Source organism: Callospermophilus lateralis, chromosome 12, assembly GCF_048772815.1.
Source record: "Callospermophilus lateralis isolate mCalLat2 chromosome 12, mCalLat2.hap1, whole genome shotgun sequence".
In the NCBI taxonomy this organism is placed as follows: Eukaryota; Metazoa; Chordata; class Mammalia; order Rodentia; family Sciuridae; genus Callospermophilus; species Callospermophilus lateralis.
This window is the reverse complement of record NC_135316.1, coordinates 35,743,533-35,768,186: the sequence shown is the minus strand read 5'-3', so window position 1 is coordinate 35,768,186 and position 24,654 is coordinate 35,743,533.

Here is a 24,654-nt window from a genome sequence, read left to right as displayed (position 1 = left end):
TTAATTGTTACCAATTAAGAAGTTGGTGAACTAGGAAACAGTCTAGAAGTGGAAAAAGACCATATGCAAATAAAACTGATAAAATGGAATTATGGTTTTTCCCAGTTTATTACTTAAATTGTAGAGAATCCTTTGGGCATAAACAAATAAGCCTGAAAACAGATGTTTAAGTCTATATCAAAATTTAAAATCAGTGATAGCCAGCCAAGGGGGCGAACAGCCAGGATGCATGTACAGGGAAGGCTGCCTTGTAGAGAAACAGTATTTCCTCTGCTTGAATCCTGAGGCAGGGTGACGGAACGCAGCCTCCCCTAGTCCACCATCTTGGATCCCCTCTCTCTGTATTTCATAATGAAACATAAGCTATTAATAAATGTATGGTATGAGCTTATTTTGATTTATAACAATAAGCTGGATGAAAAACATAAAATAAGGGCTGGGGCTCAGTGGTAGAGCACACGCCTGGCATGTATGAGGCACTGGGTTCCATCCTTAGCACTACATAAAAAAATAATATAAAATAAAGGTATTGTGTCCACTTACAACTAAAAAAATACATTCTTAAAAAACATTCTTAAAAAATACCTAAAATAAGGTATTTTATACATCACATAGCATTTCTACATTCTACAAGTTTTGCACCACTGTCAAGAGGTAAGTTGAACAAGTCTCTGAAAGCATGGGAAATGGCTTTGCTATGCAGAGGAGCCTCAAGATATAATCAGCAAAGGAAAAATGAGTAAGGACTGTGTCAGCATATCAGTGTTTCTAGGTTGGGGGAATGTTTGCAATAGTCTTCTATTTTTTTCACATGTATTTTTCTATTTTGAGATATTACTAACTAAAATGTCAACATTAAAAAACATTCATAAACATTGTACTATTTTACAAAGAAAACTGACGCATATATTCATAATGGTAGAGATTATCTAAGTGTGGAAGGAGTCAGGGGACTCCCAGATATTTGCTGATTCTAGATCTACTTTCTATTCTGACATAATTCCAGTGTGTTGTACAAAATAGAGTACTATGCTCCAGGAGAATAGCTAGATACACGGAAATGGCGGGAAGGCCCCAAAAAAGACTAGCTTGCATATGTTAGACTTTTCCCTGACCTTGTATCTGGGGAACGGAAGCTTCATGTTCTTTTTTAAGCCTGGGGGTTCCAAATTGTAATTATAATAACAAAGTAGTATTTTAGATTATTTTGTCTAATTTAATTTAAAATGGTATTTAAAAAAAAATTTCTTTTGTCTCAAGTTGGATAATGGGTTCCAAATTCTTAAAATATGGTGAGATTGTATGCCCTTATAAAGCGTTGAACAGCTTTGGTGTCCTCATGTATTTCAGTATTTAGTTTATCTCCCATAAGTAAAGGAATTGAATTCCTTATTAGTAATGCATTGTGCAAACATTTATGCTTGCTGGTATGTCATCTGGCTTCTCCCTCAAATTAGGTTAAAATTAGCATCCTAGCTTTCCCCCCTCATTAATAAACATTTTGGTGAGACTATAAGAGAATTTAATAAATCCTTCAACATTTTTTTTTTTTTTTTTGTACCAGGGATTGAACTCAGGGGCACTCAACTACCGAGTTATATCCCCAGCCCTATTTTGTATTTTATTTAGAGACAGGGTTTCACTGAGTTTCTTAGCACCTTGTTTTTGCTGAGGCTGGCTTTGAACTTGTGATTCTCTTGTCTCAGCTTCCTTAGCTGCTGGGATTACAGCATGTGCCACAGTGCCCAGTGATCCTTCAACATTTTTGTATCTTTCTTAATGTTCCAAAAGAAAAAAGTCATGAAAGAAAAATTTTAAAAAGGAGGGGTGGGCAAAGAACAGTTCATCTAAAAAGTTTTTATTGGATATAATATTTGTAATAATATAAGAACATTTATTTTAGCTACCTCAAGGAATTGAACCACTTCCATAGAATATTTCTTTTAAAGATCAAGGCTCCTTTTTTCTACTAAAAGAATAATTATAATTTTGTTTTTGTGCAAAGGTATCTCTGTTTTTCAAGCTGATGCCAGATAACACACAGCTAAGCCAAATGTCTTGATCTATGTATTTTTTATGGTAAATTGAATTTGTGAATTATACCTGTATTTACATTGAAGTCTGTTCTGGCTATGTCAATTTGAATAAAATTTTTATAGTTGCTTAAAAAAAAGTTAAATCAAAGTACAACTCTTTATGCTTTTTTTAAATAATTTTTTTCTTATTCTTTCCAATTCATCAGGGCTAATTGTTTTTATTCATATTAGTATTATTTATATTAGAACTTTGGTTCTTAGGAGATGGGTATTTTTTCAACTTCTCAATCTAAAGCACAGAAGATTGTGACATACATAATTTGATAAATCATTTAATTATTTTTCTTTTCTTTTTTTTTAATAAGGGATTGAACCCAGGTCACTTAACCACTGAACCACATCCCCAGCCCCCTTTAAATTTTTTTTTTTTTTTTTTTTTTTTTTTTTTTTTTTAAGAGACAGGTCTCATTGAGTTGCTTAGGCCCTCATGAAGTTGCTGAAACTGACTTTGAACTTGTGATCTTTCTTTCCTGAGTCACTGGGATTACAAGTGTGCCTCACAGTGCTGGGCTTTGGATATTTTCAATAGGAATCTTCTGTAGACTTGATGTTGAGATGATGCTGAAATATGTCACTATGAGAAAGCTTTCTCAATTAACTGGTAGATTTTTCTAATTGCTTCAGAGATATCTTACCTGAGATGAAATATCATAATGTAAAAATTTGAAAAGTAACCAATGGGAAGAAAGGTGTATATTGAGCCCTTGCAAACTTTGCATTTGTGTGTGAATATTGTTTCTTTATATGCAGAGTAATAAGAGACAGCCAATATCATTTTATTCATCTGGTATCCAGTCCTTTTTTATTTTTCATTTTCTTATGCTCCTATCCCAAAGCATACATTGACAGCCTATTGTATGCACTGTTCTGCACTCCACACTAGCAAGACTGATCCAAACCTACTGTGAATTATTATTATTGATTGTGGAGAAATAGTGTTGAAGCACAAGCCAGAGCAGTGAGAAGGGGACAAAAATCTTATTTTAAACATCATTTTTTTGCATCAATTTCAGTGTAATGCATGCTTCTCTATTAAAATAAGAAAGTCTAGTTCTGTAGAGGTATGCTATATAATGAATTATCAATGATGTACCTGACTCTGAAAAATGACTTGATAGTACTGAGAAGTGATGTGTGCCCGACCAAACTACTGATGAGAGGTTTCATTACTTTGAAAATCTTTGGGTGAAATTGGTTTAATTTCAGATAAGAGAACTTGTCAGACTGTGAGAACCTTAAAATATAGTCTCATAAAGAACTTTGTCAGTACCAGTTGCTCAAATTATGCAGCATCACTAATTAGCAGTTTTTCAACCTGGTGAAGATCTGAGTAAAATCTTACCTTTTCTCCTGTGATCTTGTGGCCTGATGCAATACACGCTCTTTAAACAAAGATATGTTGAATGAAATGTTTGGTTCATTGAAAAATGATCTAAGGTCTCCAGGGAATTCAGGGAGTTTCCAGGGACACAAGAAATTTCACTGACCACTCATGTTAATTCCAGAAGGTACAGTAAGATCTAAGCCAAACCTTAGCAAATTGCCATTTTAAAGATCAAAGTGATTAAACAGTGGTAGTTTCTTGTGGCTCAAGCTATGATGACTGAATATCATAAATTAAAATTTACAAAATTCCTTTTTTGCATGCCTTGTTCTTCACCATAGAGATTTTTTGTTTTGTTTTATCTTTACAAAATTTCTTTGGGTTTCAGCAGCTGTGAGGCTGAGGCAGGAGGATCACAAGTTCAAAGCCAGACTGAGAAAGTTACCAAGGCCTTAAGTAACTTAGTGAGACCCCATCTCTAAATAAAATATATAAAAGGGGGGCTGGGGATGTGGCTCTGTGGATCCAAGTGCCCCTGGATTCAATCATGGGTACCAAAAAAAAAAAAAAAAAAAGGAGTTTTTGGGGAAAATGAGAATAATCTCAAAATGATGCTACATGCAAAATCAAAAATGTGTTGACAATTCAAAACAAAAGGAGGAATAGTTTGTTTTTCAGTAATACTTTGTTTTAATGATTTAAATAAATAGGAAACTCTTTGGTACTTTGATTTATATACTTTAAAAATATACTGGGCTTAATGGACAGACCCTTTTCAAAATTACTTTAATTTTAGTTTCCATATTAACAATTCATTTTACTGATAGAAATATTTTAACAGTGTAAGTAAAAAATAAATATGCTGCTTTATTTTTCTTTAAAAAAGTAACATTACAGTTACTTAAGTATTGCATAAACTATTCTTTCTATATAAGTAATTTTCGTTTTTAGAATTTAAGTTATTGTGGCTCACATTTAGTTTAAAAGGTTGAGGGTTTATTTATTTATTTATTTATTTTGGAAAGGCCCTGGATGCATCATTTATCCTAACAGTTTTAATAAAATTTATTAAATTTTATTTAATAAAATAAATAAAGAGCACTTGTGTATCCTACACTGTGTGAGACACAGAAAATGAAAGAGTGATCAATATGAAAATGACAACTTATAGATTAATAGGGAGGAAAATCTGCATATCCAAATTAAAAGGGTTGAAGGATCTGCCAGTTTGTTTCTCTTTTTCTGTGGAACCATTGCTTACTTTGACCTGCATTTATACTGTTTCATTCTCTTCTTCTTCACTTTCTCCATGGTCTTTTTTTTTTTTCCCACACAAACAAAAGTGTAGCAATAACAAGTAATTTGTTCAGTTAAAACTGTGTATTGAGATATGGGGCCATGACAGGCTCAATGGTGACCCTCTAAAGATACCAGTATCCTAATTCTCAGAAAGGCACAAGAAGACCAGACAGAAACAGATGCTGGAGTGATGTCGCCAGGAGCCAAGGAATGTCAGCTGCTGGAAACTAGGAAAGGTGAGGAAACCATAAGCCTCTGGGGCCTATAAAAAGGAACCCAGCCTGCCAACACCCTGATCTTAGCCCTGCAAGATATATTTTAGACTTCTGAACTATAATAGAATAAGTTTTTCTTTAAACCATCAAGGGTGTTATTTTTTAAAGTAGCAATAGGAAGCCAATGCAGATCTTGGAACCTGGAATTGCGTGCTCCTGTAACAATAAATAAACCTGCAAACATTTTTGCAATTAGATAATGAGCATCTGTTGAAAGAACTTTGAACTGCATGATAGAAAACACCTGTTTTGCTGCAATCTGCACCTCAGTTAGACCATTAATCTCCATGATATACAAAGAACTCAAAACATTTAACAATTTAAAAAACAAATAACCCAATCCATAAATGGGCAAAATAACTGAACAAGCACATAACAGAAGAAGAATGAATGGTCAAAAAATATATGAAAAAAAAAGTTCAACATTCCTAGCAATTAGAGAAATGCAAGTTAAAACTACACTGAGATTTTATCTCACTCCAGTCAGAATGGCAATTTTCAAGAAAACAAGTAATAATAAATGTTCGCAAGGATGTAAGGGAATAGGTACACTCATACATTGCTGGTAGGACTGCAAATTAGTGGAGCCACTCTGGTAAGCAGAATGGAGATTCCTCAGAAAACTTGGAATGGAACACCATTTGATCCAGTTATCCCTCTTCTTAGCATACACCCCAAAGACTTAAAATCAGCATACTATAGTGATGCAGCCACATCAATATTTATAGCACCTCAATTCATAATAGCTAAACTATCAAACCAAACTAGATGCCATTCAACAGATGAATGGATAAAGAAAATGTTACACACACCACACACACACACACACACACACACACGAATATTACTCAGCCATAAAAAAGAATGATAATTTGGTAAATTTCAGATTATTCAGATTGCAAAAGATGCTAAAACTAAAGTGTCTCATTGTCAGAGTCTTGTTTGCTCTGGAGAAAAAATGAAACATGTACTGAACAACCATTTCCAGGTGCTTCAGTTCGCAGTAGAGATGAAATTGATATGGGCTGATATTGGGATATTCTTCTGCTCTGGCAATGGGAAAACTTTCTTGATTTTAACAAAATAATTTTTTTTGTGTGTGGAGAAATTTTATTCTTTGGAATCCATTTTTTGGGAGGTTTTGTGTTTGTTTGCAATTGTAGTTTTTATAGTATTCTACCAGGACTTTGCTAAAAAATTTAAGATGGCTAAAAGAAAAATGTAGTTGTTGTTAGACTCAAAGTTCTGGAGAAAACATATACGTATGTGAATATTTATAATATTATAATTATTTGTTATATTTTTATAACAAATAACTAAAAATACATGAGGCTCACTCAGACCATCATTTAAATTAAACCAATATTTCTAGTGTGTCATTTGCATCCCTCACTTTTCTTCAAAATAGCTTTAGTTAGTTTTATTCAGTGTGGTTTATTTTGCACAAAATAATCTGGCAGATACCATTTTATTTTGCATAAGATACTCTGACAGACACCATTTGGTATCTGGCAAATACTAAACAAATTTATCTTTCCTTGGGACAGCAGAAGAGTAGTGTTTCAGATTTTGTTGATTGGTGGTTTCATTGTAAAATAAACTAGAAATCCAATAAATTTTTCATGAGGGAGCCTCGAGGTTCGCTTGCTAAAACTCCTGTAACCCAATTTAACTTTTCCTTGGAAACTCTTCAAATGCCTTTTGCAGATCCACATGCTCCAAAGCAGACCTGAGCTGTGGCTATGAGCTGGATGGGGACTTCAAGGACAGGATTTGGCTTTCTGTCTCTCTCCTGTAGGCAGTGTTTCCTTTAAAGGCTGGCATGATCCAGTGAGCTGACCAGTGACTTGTGCAAAAGAAAACTATTCATTCATTGTTTTTCTTTGCAGCATTTTCCTCAGCTGTGGAAACCTAGTTTTCCTATTATTATACTTGAACCTTTTTGGAATCTGTTAGTAAACAGAGTTTAAACCCCTGCTGGCTCCAGCAGCCCAGGCTAAAAAAGCCTGCAGTGTTTCCAGCAATGCTGGGGCTGAGTGGTGGGCAAGTTCAAGGAATTGCAAATTAATATATTTGAGGACCACCCATCAACAAGTAGGTGCCAAGGTGGCAGCCCTTGGTAGCAGGCTGTGTCTGCAGTGTGGCCAGAAGCAGGGGCTGAAAGGGAGGCTACAGGACAAGGGGAGCAAGTGTGAGCTTGGCCTGAAGTTTCACTTCTGGGACCCAGGCCCAGCCCATTGGCTGTGGCAGAGGGATTTAGAAAGGGCATTGGCTCCTGGAAAAATGTGCTTTCTCTACTCCCTGGGCGTCTTCTTGTAGGGAAAGGTTGGTCACCAGGGGAACCACAGCAGGAGAGGAAGAAACAAAGATGCTAGACACAGGCCTGAGCATCCTCACACTGGTGCTTGGGCTTTAAAGTGTGTATGGAGAAGGCTCTGGCAATTTCTTCTTGCCTTTCATTCCTGCTATTTTTGCTCCCCCATTAAGTCTCAGAAGCTCCCATCTTCCAAGCCTGCTTAAATGACCTGGGCTTTGTGACCACCAGGAAGCCTAAGAACTCCTGGGCCCAAGGAGACACTACAATGAAGAGTGAGAAAGATGCTTGACTTTTCTCCACCCCAGGCCCTAGAGGTGCACACCGTGCAAATAAAGACCATGTTTCCAGGCACCCTTGGGTCTCCCTTTCTGACTCCCTTGTACTTTACCTGCCACCAAGGGCTTTGAATCCCTTCTAGGCTTTCTACACTTCATGTGAATCCCCTGTTTCATTTGCCAGCAGCTTCATCTGCTGAGAGGATCTACTTTGGGGACTACCAAGAAGCAGTAGACACAACTCAGTTTTGCCAATACAGCATATGGTTTTATTCTCCCATTCTTCCTCACCACATTTCCTTGACTCAATAACTGGAGAAAGGTGGAGGAGGCAGAACAGAGGGTGGGCAGAAGGGTGGGGGTGGGGGAAGATAGGGCACAGAACAAACAAGTTCTCCAGCAAGTTATGTACCTTGCAGGTGGACCTGATGTCAATCTGGAGGCAGCACTGCCAATCCCATCAATATTCTGTCCCGCATTTTCCCCTCCCTTAAAGTTGGGAAAGAGTGGGAGATAGGTGGAATGGGGAGACAGGCATCTTAACCAGCTAGTTCTTAACCAAGTATTGGATCAAGAACAACTGACAACAGTAACAGCATAAATTAAGACAAAACAAAAAGTTTTGTCTCCCCCATCGCGCTCCTTGGAAAGGATGCGGCTCCGCACTGGGTGTGTGTGCAGTTTGCATTGCCAACAACGCACAGGCCCGGTGCGTGCTGCACGCCCTCTAGCGCCTACTTACACACAGGCCTGCAGATCCGGTCGCGGGGAGTGATAGTGAGAGACCTTGCGGGCCTTCGAGCTTCTGAGAAAGCGCCAAACACGCCAAAGCATAAGCTCTGCAGCAGCCGCTTGGCCCCAACTCAAGCACAGAGCCACCCGCTGCACGCCCGAGAGCCTGCCCTGGTTATTTATGCAGCGGTGGGTCAGCTGGCTGTGGCTTTCTCCGTCCCCACCCTGGCGCGCCTCCAACTCGCAGCAGTAGCTGCGGAAACTGATGCTTGGTTGGGTTGTTTGGGGTCCTCTGCCTGGGAGCCTTAGCTGCCACCTTCTGGGATGCTGCCCACCGTGTCCTGGGTCGCGGTAAGTTTCTTAGCCCCCACTCGGTCCCAGCCACCTTCAGGCCCACCAATCAGGCTGCGACTTTATTCCATGCTCCTCCCACAGCTGGAGAAGTTTGGCTCCACCACCAGCGCTCCGCCCTAGCAGCCTTGGGGTCCTATTGGGGACATTTGAAAGCTGAGCACAACAGGGCTCTCTCACAACCTGTCAGCAAGGCTGTTTTACTTGGTTTGATTGTGTGCCTTTGGGTAAGAAAGATTTCCAACTGTATTTACTTAGAGTGGCTCTTTGGGTAGTTTTTTGTTTTATCCATTTATGGATTCTGGTATTTCTTATATTTTTTGAAAGAGCAAAACCTGCCTTATAGAGTCTCTCTGGGGGAATGTTTCTGTTCTTATGTTTGATGTATACTTTGTAGAATACACAGTGTTAGCTGGAGGATATGGGGGAGACAGATGAAAAGACAAAGAATGAGAGTCCAGTTATTTTCCCTGATGTTCTTTCTTCTTTGCTATGGGCAAAGCCACAACCCCCAGCCAGGCAGTGGACTGTGGGACACGCACACACACACACCTCCCTTTTTCTTTTCAAAACACATCTCTCTCTTTTATTTGACAAGATGTCTAATGTAGGAATAACCTGTTATATTTTGTTACGAGAGCTGTAAATTGAACATTATCATTTCTTTTTTCACTTGCATTTTTAATCATTTCTGTTGCCATATTCAATATCTTGATTAAGCAATTTGTTATTTTTGATTTTTAATTAACCAATAATACTCAGCCCATATTTCTCCCTTTGAAATCATTTTGAGTTTTCTTTGACTAAATAAAATGTCTTTAAAATGTGAATGCCATTATCATTTTAAGGCTCAGAGGACATGCTGCTCTTTTATAATTTTGCTCTTGTGAAACTTCAGAAAATATGAAATGTTTTCTCAAATATATGAATTTTTTATTTCTGAGTCTTTAAAGTTTTGGCTCATTGGCTCAGGTGGTTGCTGCTCTGTTGAATGAAAGTTCTTTTTATAATGTTATAGATGGTACTTTACCTATGTCATAGTCAGAAGCCTCTCAGAAAAGAAGGATTTTTCAATAAAGCATTTAGGAAAAATACTGTCTACTCCCTTTAGAGTTAAGACAACAAGAAATGAAGTACTTACGAGTCAGGACTTGGCTGTCTGAGGAAATACAGACAAGGCTGTTTCATTACATAATTGCAATATTTGTATGATCTAAATAACAAAAAGTGCAAGAAGACCTAATTTACTCAGGTATGAGGGCCGCTAAGCTACTTATGGCTATTGAACTCTTATGGTTTTCCTCAGAGTGAAGTTCTCTTTTATTTTTATGAAAAATGTTAATGGAGGTTGAAGAAATACAACTAGAGGTGAAAATACTGTTTGATGGCAAATGTGATTCAAATTTAAGGAAAATTTAATTGAAAAACTAATGATATGTACATTTTGTAGACTTTTTTCATAAAGAACTACATCATATTCTTGTTTTAATCACATTTTCCAACAAGAAAACTTAGTCACTTTGACAGTTCTTAAATTTCAATGTGCAGTAGTCAAAGTAAATTTAGTATGTTTTTGTTTGTTTTTTGGTACCAGAGATTGAACCCAGTGATGCTAAATCACTGAGCCATATTCACAGCCCTTCTTGTTTGTTTATTTGTTTACTTATTTATTTAGTTTCAAGACAGGGTCCTGCTAAGTTGCTTAGGGCCTTGGTAATTTGCTGAAACTGGCTTTGATCATGAGATCCTCCCGCCTCAGCCTCCCCAGCTACTGGGAGTACAGGTATGTCCCACCATGTCCTGCAATTTAGTTTGTACTTTGATGCAGCAGTTCCACTGTCCCATGAATAATATCTAAGTAAATTATAACAAACCAAGGTAAACATAGTATGGGTTGAAGGAATTATCTGTTATTGCTAGAAAATAAAGGCATTTATTCAAATAAAAAGAACTAATAAGTTTTAACTTGGTAATATTATAAAATGTTACAGATGAAACTATTGAGAAAATATCTTGAATAAAATTTAGATATTCACTCTGAAAATTTTGCTATTTGTAAGACTAATTTGGGAAAACATAAAATGCTGATTCTCATGTCTTTCCCCGTGTCTGTACAGGTAATAGAAAATTTCTGTCTCTACAGGTAATAGAAATCTTTGATTTTATGCATAGGAACCAAATTACATAAAGGAGAGATTATAATTAGATTCTTTAGAATAAGACAATTAAAGAGAAATTGAAAATAATAAAATTATTATTTATGACTAATAAATAGCAAAACCCAGAGTAAGTGAATTATTTCTCTCTCTAGCCAGTAGTCTTCTGATATACCACACTGCTCCTGGTGAACTGGGCATCTGATTCTTCTGAATGCCTTTTAGATATTAACTGCCTGGAGTGCAAAGACAATGTCTTATTTTTGTTTTGCAGTTCTTTGCAGTGTTGGTCCATAGGTAGAACCCAAGTGGCGAATATTAGTTAATGGAGATGTGGACTTGACAAGAGTGGAAAGAGGCTTGGCATCAGAGAGATGGAGAGTGAATCCTAGTAAGTCCCATCTTGGCTGCATGACCTAGGGTGCCTTATTTGATTTCTTAACCTACTTTTCTCATCAGTAAAATATAGACAAAAATATCTGTATCATAGTAGTTTTGTACGACTTAAAAAGAATATTGGCTGGGGTTGTAGCCACTTGGTAGAGTATTCACTTTGCATGTGTGAGGCACTGGTTTGATCCTCAGTACTGTATATAAATAAATTAATAAAATAAAAGTTTATCAAAAACATTTACAACAAAAAAGAATATTTGTCAACATCCCACAGAGTACCTGCTAGTCACTAGATGCCCCCAATTCAGTTTAACTATGGGTCTTATGGCTTTCTTTTTTTCCAGCTGAACACCCTCCCTCCTTTTTTTCCCCCCTGTGGAGATGTTTTTATTTGTGTGGTGGCTTAGTTTTATATGTTTTCATCTTAAAAATTAGACTGCCTTGGTTGGTACACAATAAGATGGAGCAACCCATTTTGCTAAGAGCATCTTTATATTTGACGGTGTAAATTCTGAGAAGCCGGAAGAAAGGGAAATATGCATTTTACCTGAAGCAGATATATCATGTTCCTCATTTCTTGCTCCCTTTGGTTAGGCAGTTAAGTTACAAACAACTGATCCAGGACTATTCTTAGGAGGAAAATCTTACTTTGTGGATATGCTCAGAAGTCAAATGTTGTCTCTGCTTGAACCAGTAGATCCTTGGAAACATGAAACATGAAACTTAAAGGTTAGTTTTTAATTTTTTTGTGGTATTTACAAGTTAAGGTAAAAATGTTTTTTTTCAGGAAGTTCTCTGAAGCTATTAGATGTAGTAAAACTAGATATTGCCCCATTTTATTTTAAGATTTTGTCCTAGCTTTGCAGCATTTTCTTTTATTTTTTATGAAAAGTTGTAGACCTCAGTTTGCTTTTCAATATGATGTTTTTAGATTAATAACCCAGTCTACAATAAAATCATATTTTCTGGTGCAATATGTTTTATAAACAGTTTTGTATAATAAATGTAAGATTCCTCTTTCCTGGATATCATTTTGACTCCTGTTAGTACCTTTGCTGCCTTCCATTAATGGCTTTGGATGGAATGATTTCACATCTTTTAAGTACATATCGTTGGTAATTTCTATCAAGGCTTTCTTCTGAGGATTTCTACAGAGGCCTGTAAGAAACTAAGGTGGGAATTTTACTCTTAACATGGGTGCATTGTTACTTTAGGAAGCCAATTTTTCTGGCTCTGAAGTAAAGTAATTTTCTTTTTTTTTATTATAAGTAAGACTAATTAATTTTCAGTTTCTACTGAAATTGCAATCTTCTCCCTTCTAATGGCCCAGACCATTTTACTCTATGGTTTGAGCTCCTCACAGAGTTCCCCTGTTGTCATTAATACACTATTCTATTTGTACTGTCTACCACTTTACACATTCACACTATGGAAGTTAGGTTGAAAAAATAGAATCTTTCTTAAAGCTTTCTGACTGTAAGGAAGCACTAAGGAAGAACATTTTAAAGACACTTTTACACTCATGTCTTCCCTCTTCTTCAGTGCTAGGAAAATATATGGGATAATTTAGTCAAAGAAGTGCAATTCCCTTTCCCATTTGTCTGGAAATAATTATTTATGAGGAGATATGTGCTTTGTGGAAGAAAGGTTTAGCAAGTAATATATATTCTTTAGCTCATTGGTGTTAGGAGCATATGTTAGTGATCCTATCATATAAAAAGCTTATGCTTAAAAAGTGGTTACTGTGTGAAGATAGTAGCTATTCTTATATGGTATTGTTATATGGTATTGTGTCATGGGAGGAATGGTATTATGTATTATGTTATATGGTATTATGTATTATGTTATATGGTATTGTGTCATTTTAACTGGGAGGAATGAATGAATTTAAACCAATACACAAATTTTGTAATGAATTTTTCTTCATGATCTGATCTAGCCCACAAAATATCTGTTCATTAACTGTAGAAGTTTGGGAATCCATCATACTTACTTAGAGGTAATCTTCAGTAAAATTCTGAAGTAGATAATAAAGATGAGTGCTAAGTAATTTAAATGTGAATTTAGAAACTAGAGGAAAGATAAAAACAAAACTGCTAATAATGTCAGTGTATCTTGCTCCTTTAAAATTTTTTTCCATAGGCTTGCCACACATTTTACATGACTAAAAAGGAAAAATTAGGTATAAACCTGGTTGAATGTTTAATAAAAATTTAGCACTGTCATGCTAATTTTGATGACATAGCTTCTTTTTTTGTTTGTTACCTTCAGACTTGGTTCCATTAAAATAAATTGACTTGAAAAGTGTTAGATACCATTTAGAAACAAAATTCTGTTCAGAAGCAAGCCCATGTCTAGCACAAAGTGTGTTGAATTTCTGAATGTGTACGAATATGTTCATTCATTTTTTCCACTTCCCAGGACATTTTCGTTTAAAAATAGCCAGTGTTTTAGCTTTTTCCTTTTCTTAGTGCTTTTTTTTTTCTTGCAAGATACTGTGGTTTCTTTAAAGTGCAAGAAACTATTTTTTGCATCTAGCCTAATATTCAATCTAAATTATGGTCCTTATCCACTGTTAAACAAAATTAATTTGTAAAGGATGGATTTTAGAATAAATATGTTTAGGGCTCTATAACAATACAGAATGCTAAAGTGCATTTTCAAATGTTAGAACATAAAATTAATTTAACCTTTTGCACAGAATTTTAGAAGTTAATGTTTTATGTTAAAATTTTCTTTTTTTTGGGAAATTAGAGTTTCTCAGTAGACTAATGTTATTTGAAAATTAATTTCTATGCATAAATGTGTATGCTAGTTAAAAATATTTTACATATTGCTTCTTTTCATCTGTTAAATCTAGGTTACATAGAATGATGAACTGTAGCTAAAAATATTGGTCTACTTTTCCTCAGGGGAAAAATAGGCCTGTACATGTAACATGTGATACAATATTAGAATTTAATAAAGTGCAAGAGAATACCAAAAGTTTTGATATTTTACTTGCTTGTTTTTTTTTGTTTGTTTGTTTTTGCTTTTTAATTTGAGGAAATAAGCACTCTATTCCTCACCCTAATTGCCAACTGTGCCCTGGTGGGTTGGACACTAAGGATTTGTCACTTTTGTTGATGTTGTTGTTGTTTCCTTTAGGAAAAGCAGGGCATCACAAAAATCAGTGTATGTTTTGTTGTATAATGGTATTTTTTTCAATATTAATTTATTTAAGCACGTTTTCTTTTGTTTTTAGAAATCAGTATTTTTTTATTCCAAGATCCTGTGTTGTATGTGTATACACATCCTTAATGTCACGCATTCTATCTCATCTTTATAATTTGTTCCAATAGTATAAATAAAAATAATAATTTAGTTTTCTGAAATATAATTACAGTCATTAAATTAGAATGTAGCATGTTGAAATAAAAAAGGAAATTTTTTTTAAAAAATATTTCTTGTTGTAATTTGTTATATATGACAACAGAATGCATCACAATTCATATAACACATACAGAGCACAATTTTTCATATCTCTGGTTTTATACAAAATATATTCACACCATTCATATCTTTATACATGTCCTTAGTATCTGTCTTATTCCACCATCTTCTCTACCCTCATGTCCCCTCCTTTTCCCTCCCACCCAAAAAGGAAATTTTATAAGTTTATCTCTTTACAATATTGAGACTGTTTGGGAGAGTTTATATTGATTTTATGAAAAAGCAAGTAGATGAGTCATCTAAAACTTGTAACTTTATGAAATTCAGAACTATTCTTCACTGGGGAATTGGAAATGCTGTATGCTTTATATATTGACTTTAATTGCAAGTGTAAGTCAATGCATTCATTCTCATTTTAGCTCTTTTGTTACCACTTATTTTTTAGTAAAAATAATAAAATATTATGTTTTAATAATAATCTTTAGATATTTTATTTTTTGGTTAACTGATAAATATATCAAAATATTTTTGGTTTCGGTCACTGTCAGAGACTATGGGCTCTTGGGCCTAATGTCCCCTGAACCGCAAGGCAAGACGGTGGAGTGCAGTAGAACAGCCTTGGTGCTGCTGAGCATGGCCAGCGCTGGTCTGGCCTTGCAGGAGTTGGAAAGGTCTTCTCTGCACTGAGCTCAGTAATTTTTTAAAAAAATTGGATTTATTTTATTTTTGTTACTGGGGGTTGCACCCAGGGTGCTTACCAACTGAGCCACATCCCCAGCCTCTTTTAAAATATTTTGTTAAAGACGGGGTCTTGCTGAGGTGCTTAGTACTTCAGCAACTTGGTGAGACTGGCTTTGAACTCTTGATCCTCCTTCTTCTGCCTCCATTGCCGCTGGTGCTCCAGCCCGCCAGTTACTGATTTTTGATCTGGCACCAGGAGGCATAAGTTTCATCCCGCTCCACCTGTGCCTAGCTGCAAGCTGCGCTTGGGGAACCCTCTGCCAGCTCTCCTTCTACAGTTATGTACTGGGTCCCTGAGGTGCACAAGGCTCTAACTTCCTCTTCCTGTGCTGCTGCCTCTGGGACCTTGCATCCCACACCTCCACCTTCTAAGTGGCAGAAGAGCCCCATGCTGGCTAGAGCTCATAGAGTGGGTCTTTCAGGCGGGCAGTCAGTGCCGTCCGTTAGACAGTTCCCGTGGAATTCCTGTGCACGTGCATGCACATGCACGTGCGAGCAGCAACTGTTTTTGCAGGAGGTTAGCCCCCTGAGCAGAGCCGCGCCTGGACCTCAGCAGCGAAGAGGCTGAGAAGCGGCGGAGTGCAGGAGCAAGCCTCCTGACAAGTTGGGGGCATCCCTGAGCGGGGTTAGGGCCTGTGCCAGGTCTGCCCCTCTGTGCCTGGGTCCTGCCCTACGGGGACTTGCCTCTTCCAACAGGTCTTCACGCGTAGATGGCCTCTGGGACCTCCACCCTTGGCCCTGGAGAAGCATGAACACCTTTCTGAAGACCCTGGGTGACACCCCAGTGCGAGCTAAGGTCCTCGGCTACAATTTTACAGGCCGCCTACACAAAGCTGCCAGGGATGGAGACTTGGAGGAAGTAAGGCGTCGTTCGAGGGAGCTGTGGTGTCAATGACATACATAAAAGAACAGGTAATAGAGTCTGGGAGCCCTGCATCCAGCATCATCCAGGTAAAACGAGGGGAGGTGGGGCAGATGGGGAAGAAGCCAGCATCATCCAGGCCATTCCCCGGAGGACAGGGCAAAAGGGTGGCCGTGTTTTACCTGGATGCTTGGCTTTATCATTCCCAGGGACTCATCAGCACCTAGTACTTATAGACCTTGGGGCAGCCTGACGCCCAGGCCCTCTTGATGAGCAGCCACCCGGAAACAAAATTTAGCCGGTTTCCGTGGTGCGGACATATCCCCTCAGGAGGCTGGCCAGCCAGCGCTGCAGAGCTGCTCACCAAGGGGTCAGGGTATGGAGGGGCCTGCAGAAGGCGAGAGCATGCCTGCTGACACATTGGGGCCATCCCAAAGCAGGGCAGTGTCTGGGCTAGGAACTTTGCTGCCTCTTTGTCCCTGGGTCCTGCCCTAGGGGGGAATTGCATTCTGTGCTAGCCGCCTAGGGGAAAGAGCCAGGGAAGACTGGAAGGGTCAGCTAGAAGGAGCATCTGCCTGGGGCTGGAGGGAGCTGACCTGTGTCCTCACCCAGCCTGTGCCTATGCCACTTGTGTCCTAGTCCTAGCCCTAACCCTAATCCTAACCTTAACCTTATTATATCTCACTAAGAAGAATCAATAAAAAATAGAAAAAAAAGTATATTATAGTGCAGGTGGGAAAGTTCATTATATAAAAATATCACTCATAACTACATCACTATTCTCTATTGCTGTATATTATGTTTAAATTTTGTCTAATCTGCAGCCTTAAAAGGGTCTTTGATGCAGGCAGATGGTTCTTTAGTTTTGCAATTGTTTTTTACATTAGTTTTCTAGGGGTTGCTACTTCTACTCCTGTTTATGTGTTTCTTGCTTCTCATGTGCTTTACTTACTAGTTCATGTGCTCTCAGTGTATCTTGATCAGCCAACCATCTTCTTAATAAGATCATTGTGAATCCCTGTTTTTTTTTTTTTCTGCAAATGCTAAGTTAATTTATATATGTTTTTGAAAAGACTGAAGGAGAAATTTTAAAAGGTGAGAACTAGAAAGGAAAACAATCTTAGAACATAGAATTTTTATTAGCCTAATGAATCAACCTATGAAGAACCAGAACACAAAATGCACCTTTTGTTTTCTGACAAAATGAATTTTAAAATAACCATATTGAATTGCAGGCATGACTTAAAAGAAAAAGAGAAGTTCAGAGATTTTGGTCAGCTTTTGGAAAAAATGAATAACCAGTTAAGAAACAAAAGGTGAGAAACATAAAGAAATTGAATTGAACAAAGAACTTCAACTGTCTTCTGGGACATTAAAAACTGAATTAAAGACTGCAAGAAGTAATTCAAATCAGGTAAATTAGTCTCACTGTAGTTTTGAATTTCTCACCTTATTCAAAATATCCCTTTAACATAATGTATGTGGTCATGTTTCACATAATGATGGGGACATGGTGTGAGAAATGTGCTGTTGGCATTCATTATGAAATCATTGTAGGCATGTGCTTATACAAAATACCTATATCTTCCACAAACTTCTGAGACCACTGTTGATATATATGGTCTGTTGTCTCACAAAGCATTGTAACACAGTGTGTGACTCTCTTTTCTTTGTGTTTAAACAAACATGTCATATCTCCCTAAGATGAAATCATAACATTTATGACTAAATTTATTCATTGTTTAACTTGGCATCTTATAGATGCTCAGCATGTTTTCTGAATGGAGGAATAAAAAGGTGAGTTGAGTTTAATCAGTAGCACAAATGTTAATTTTGGAAAAATTATGTTCAGATACTGGATGAATAGCTTTGAAGATATCATGGGACAAGTTAACTGAGTTTTTAAAAATTGTTTTTTTTAGAATTCTATTTTATGTTTTGAAGGTATTTTTTTTCTATTTAACAAATTTACCTGTTATTTCTACAGTTAAAATTTGAGTAATTTATGTGGGATAAAGCAATGTATACTTTAATTGACTACTTGTTTTTAGAATTTCTTTTTAAATTTGCTGATACTGCTCTTGATTAAGCATTTAGACCGTTCCCCACTGCTAATATGAGACCAATACCTTACTGAAATGAATCTTTAGATGTTAGCAAAACCTAAGGACACCCAGAGGCAATATATTTTAAGAATACAATGCCAGAATTTAAAAGATAGAATTCTTTCAAATCATCTTTGCAAAAAAAGGGAGAGAAACATGGCAAAAAAAAGAAAGTAAAAGAAAAGAGAAATGTTTCTTGAATTATTTTCTTTTGTTTTCAAATGCTTGTCTCTTTGTGTGATTGTGTTGCATGCATGTATGAATATATATGGAACACTAACTACATCCATTGTGGAAAAGCATAGAGAATTTTAAAGCCATATATGTATATCCTTAATGTACCTATTTTGGGGTTTAGTGTGGCGTTTTGGTCCCAATGGACTATTAAATATTCTTAATTCAACTCCATTTGTCAGCAGCAGTACAGTAGTGACTTTCACATTGGCCACATCAAGAGAAGAGGCTTTTAATAATTTCCCTAGGAATTAATGACTTTCCCATAATCTCAAAACCCTTGTTCTTAATGTAACTCTTCTAGTTGGGGCAGTGATTTCACCCTCTTGGTATATTAACATGGAGGTTAGCTTATTATTCCCACCATTCGGTAAGCAGGCTAAGAATAGCCAGCAGAGAACCTAGTTAAGATAGCATTTCCTCATGTAGGAGAAGAGAAACAGTTTTCTCCAAGTAATCTCCTATTTCAGTACAAAAACATTTGGAGACAATGATATAGTATAATACTTTATAGTAAGTATATCATTTGTGATAAATGAAGTCAGTTTATTTCCCTTATTTCACATTTACTCATGTTTCAGACTTTACAAAAAGAAACAAATCTTACTGAGCAGCAAACAATCTCAGGATTTTCTGAGAAGAGCACAACAAATAGGATCTTATTTACAAATAGTATTATGAAACACAAGCCTTCTTTTGTGTTTTTATTTTTACAGCAGAAAAATAACTATTTTGATGGAAGAGCACTTGAAGCAGCTTGCTTGTATTTATTTCATGTTTTATTGGTATATGTAAAAAACTTAATTAAGTACAGTGCCTGGATTTGTCATTTATCAATAGCTACAATTCTTATAACTGACTTCAAAATGTTGAAAAAATAGAATACAATACATGAAGAATATTTTCAGGAATAGGGAACTTAAAGAACTCTGGGAAATTTCATCTGTCCAAATGTGTGTAGAGCTAAGGCCCTTATTATGGATTGGCTGGCTGTATACATGAGGTATCCCTATCAGAGGGTAAATTTATTTATTTTGTATTTTTTTAGTTGTTGATATATCTTTATTTTATTCACTTATTTATATGTGGTGTCTGGGATTGAACCCAGTGCCTCACACATGCAATGCAAGCGCTCTACCACTGATCCACAACCCCAGCCCTCAAACTTTATGTTTTAACATGGTCAAAGTTCCTAATTACTTACCTTATGTCTTCAACCTGTTGTACTTTAGAAAAAGGCTTTTTCAGTTTTAAAATTCATTTATAATTAGTGTTTTTTTAATGCTCCTATATTGATTTTCTTCAATACACCTTGTGAACTCTTGGAAAGTTTTGCTTCTCTAAGCTCTGAAATTTACACCTGATTTTTCTGCAGTTGGATATCCATGTATTGCAACCTTTCCACTGTATAAATGTACATATTCAAACTTTAGTTTCAGAGGTAATTGTGACATGTTATTTCATTGAGTGCTAGCTAAAAGTCTCCTGGATTTTCCTTAGGTTTCTACCAGGAATGAAACGGAGAAAGTGCTCTTCCATGAATGCCACATGTTGAGGGATAAATTTTATATGCTGAGTCTGCAAATGAACCAAATGAAATGTCAGAACCAAATGAAATGTCAGAATGAGGAAGATAAAAAGAAACTTGACATCATGGACATTTAAAGATAAAAGTGTGATGACCTTCAAAGGAGAATCAAATTGATTGAGAAAGCAACATTACAATATAATGAACAGATTAATTCTCTGAAAACTGAGATTACAAAGCTAAACATTAAGCAGGAAAACACTAAAAGTCAGGAAACAGAAGTTAAATTTTACCTTGCCTGTCAGGCTGTTGCTCCACACCCTTGGGGTGAAAGTCAGACATCAAAAAGAGAACAAGAAGTTCTTTCCCAGAGAGCAAGAGATGAGAGTCATGATTTAAAGGACAAGGAGAATTTCAAAATATCAAAATGGAATGCTAGGAGGCTGATTCAGTTCTCAAAGTTTGCCAAGCTTGGAATAAAATTCAGAGACCAAGAGAGAGGGGTCTGTATTCATACAAGGCATGATCTTAGAAAAATGACTGTGATATTGAACTGGGTACAAAGAGAGTTAAAACAAACCCAGTGCCAAATTAATGAAATGAAGCACATGTATCAAAATAAACAGTCAAAACTACAAAGAGCTACCTATAGATAAGAGATTATCTCAAATGGAAAGTGAAATTACACTGGTAGGTCATCTGTTCCATGACCTTCACAACAAAGTTGATGATAAAAAAGCCTTGCTCACTTACACCCAAGAACAATGTAATACCATAAAAATAATTCAGGATGAGGATGAGAACTCCACTCACAAGTTACAAAACACAAATATGGAGTTAATGAATAGAAATTGTCACTTAAAGGAAATTTTAAGTCAATATATAAAGAAAGCTGAGAATAAAGTAAGTATCAAGCAAGATATATGGATTGTCTTTGAAGGAGAATACAGTGAAATTTGATGATGGTACACCTGATTTACAACACAATGAAATGATTCATGTTTGAAGTAATAAGTCTTCTAATGATGGTTTCACATTGTATACATGTTTTGAAGTAACACACCCTATCTGATGAGTATGTAAAATTGTGTGCCAATTAAAAACAAAATGTTTAGCCTTACATGAGACTGAGTTTAGCATGTAAAAGGGGGGGGGAACATTTAAAGTTTGGAACTGCAGATGCTTTATTTTGAGTAAAGACATTGTGTGTTTACTAGGCATTGTTTCTTTACATAGGAATGAAGCTTCAAGAGGATAATTCATAGATTTTTAGTAGAGATATGCTGATATCATTAATATAGAATTACTATTGCTGAAACAATCTGTTTTTGGAATCCATGGTCTTGTGCAAGCTATGCCATTGTTGTAACACCAGGCCTGCCCTCCAGCCCTCAATATAGTCTTGAAAGTCTTCATGTTGCCATACTCTTTAAGACCATGATGAAACTGATAAATGGAAATGCTCATATCTAGTTTAAAATCAGTGGTTACTTTGACAATCCATTCCAAGTTTTCCAGCTGAAGTGAAATGTAGATGATATAGTTTTTAATAGACTTCCTTCACTAGCACTTTATACATTTCTAATTGGTAATTTGATTTTATTCTCATAAGTTTGACTTAATTCTGAAAATAACAGCTCAATTTTTTTATTCTCATATACTTTTAACACTATAAAAGGATCTAGTGTCATTAACATAATTTGGGACCAATGCAATGCATTGCAGCAAAACTCATGTTGATTTAATGTATGTGCTATCTCTGGAATTTATTGCCTATCTTCACAGATAACTTGCTAATACTTTTCATTTCAAGGTTCAATTGCTATCATGTAACAGATACAAACTATTCTAGTACAAACATAATTGCAGCTCCCTGATTCATTAATTTGGCACTGAATTCCCCTTTTCAACAAAGTAGTTTAAATTCCCATTTAAACAAGTAGATTTTTGAACATTGAGAATGGGATGAGGAGGGGAGAGAGTTGAATGAATTGAAGAGAGAGAGGGAGGTGAAGGTCAGGTTGAATGGGGCCTTACTTTTTTAGAAGGCAGGAATCTATTGGATCTGTGCAAAGGATTGAATGTGCTTAGAACCCAGTTTTTAAGTTAAGCCTCTGTTAAGAAAAGGATGATTTTCTGTATAGTATTCATTACTCCTAGTCAGACATGAATAGCCATTTCTGTTTGAGAATTCACTAGGGTGTGAAGCATTTCATCAAGTGTGAAGTGAATATAGGGCTGAATCTATTGTCTAAGGGATATGATAGTAACTAGGCAGGAAGGAAGCACCTTCCATGTCCTTGTTGGAATTCAGAAATAAACTGAATTTTATACACATGAGGAAAAGAAGATGAATTAATGATAATATTTCCCAGAGTCCCTCTCAGTTTTAAGTATTATTAATGAAAAGTGAAGTGATTTACAAAATCTTTAACAGACCTACCTCCTCTGGTAGTTGTGAGACAACTTTCACAAGAACTGGCTGATAACCTGACAGAGGATTCATTAGAACACTCACCCAGTAATCAATTGAAGTAGAAGATGAGACACAGGATTTGAAGAAGAATCTAGATCAAATCACATGTGAAGTATGTATTAAATTATATTTGTCAACTGTTCATCTGCACCTGCTTCAATAATGCTAAATGTTTTACCATAAAAACATCAGTGGACAGAGTTCTTTGCATTTTTATTATAATTAATTTTATTACACTTTAAATTATCTTTACAGTACATTTGTTTATAAATCCTGAATTTCATTTTTACATTTTTTTATAATGTAATGCATGTTTTCTCACTTGCAATCCAGTGACTTGGAAGACTAAGGCAGGAAGATCACAAGTTTAAGGCCAGTCTCAGCAACCTAGTAAGGCCCTAAGCAACTTAGCAAGTCCCTGTCTCAAAAAGAAGTGGAAATATAGCTCAGTGGTTAAGCACTCCTGGGTTCAATCAGTGTTTTTTTTTGTTTGTTTGTTTTATTTTTTTTATTTTTATTTTTATTTTTTTAAAAAAACCTACTTAACTACCCCCAGGGATGCTGAGAATTGTATATCAATCCTCACATGTGTTGAGAGATATTAACTAGGATTTTTTTTAGTGCTACCACCATTGTCATGGTGCAGCAAGGCAGATCATAGAATATCATTTCATGGAATGTTCCAGGGAATTGACTTATTTGATACCTTCATTTCTGTGATTGGATACAGAATCTGTGTGTAATTGTAAAATAGATTTCTAGATAACTTACACAGAAAGGCTATTATGCTTTCCTCAAATTTCAGGTTAATTTTAAAATAATGGGATAAGTCAGTGGTTTTTCTTTTTATTTAAACAGATTATAAAAAACATACAAATATTTCGATCATGTCTGGTACCTCTATCCAAAGCAGAGAGTGAAGAAGTTATATAGGCTGTTCCAGTAGATATTTGAAAAGGCAAACTTACCGGGATTTGTTGGATAAATTCGTACTCAAATATTCTCAACATGCTTTTTTTATTATGAAACATTGTTTTTTATTCATGTAGGCCAATAAACTGAATACAAATCTACAAGCTACATTTTCAAAATATTTACAGTTGGACGGACAATTTGGACATGCTTTGAAAAACCTATAAAATACATGTGAAAAACTACATTGCAATCAAAAGAAGTTGGAAGAAGATGTAGTAAACCGAAAATATATGTGCAAGACAATAAAATTAAACATAGTCAAGGAGAGCCTCATAGATGGGAGGTTGGACAAAGAACAAGAGAGATATTAGAGGAAACCACAAAATGAGCATCTTTATTTTCAGAGGTTGTTTTATTTATCTGTAATGTGCTTTAATTCATTTCACTGAAAATTTTGTTTTGGATTTTTTGCATTTTATATGGGTCATCTACATTCTTTGAGGAAACTTATTTTGTATTTTTTTCAGAGTAAGATGGCAGTTTTAAATATTTCATTTTCCATCATTGTAAAAACTGACTTCATCTTTCAGAAAAATGACTTTACCAGAGGACCAATCAATATTTAAGGATAGTATTAGTAAGACAATTAGTAGGAACCAAAAATGTGAAGTCAGAGTATACAATACTCTTCAATTGTTAAATGATTTTTTTCAATTATGAAATGATTTTACAATTTTTGCCTTTTCACATTACTGATACTAAATGAGAATGATTCATGGCTTGAGGTCCTAGTCATTGGAAGATATTTTGTGTAGCCTTTGCAAGACTCTGGGTTCCAACCCCAAAGGAAAAAAAAAAATAAAAAAATAAAGCAATTGATTTTGATGATAAAAATCCAGCATCTTTTATACACATGTTTAAAATTTCTCTCTGAGTTATTGATTCTAAACTACAGAACAAAATATACAAGTGATTATTTGGGTAATGATTATTTTAAAAATATGTCATTTTTGGCTGGGGATATAGTTCAGTTGGTAGAGTACTTGCCTAGTACATGTGAGGCACTGGGTTCAATCCTCAGCACCACATAAAATTAAGATACTGTGTTCATCTTCTATAAAATATTTTTTATAATATGTTCTT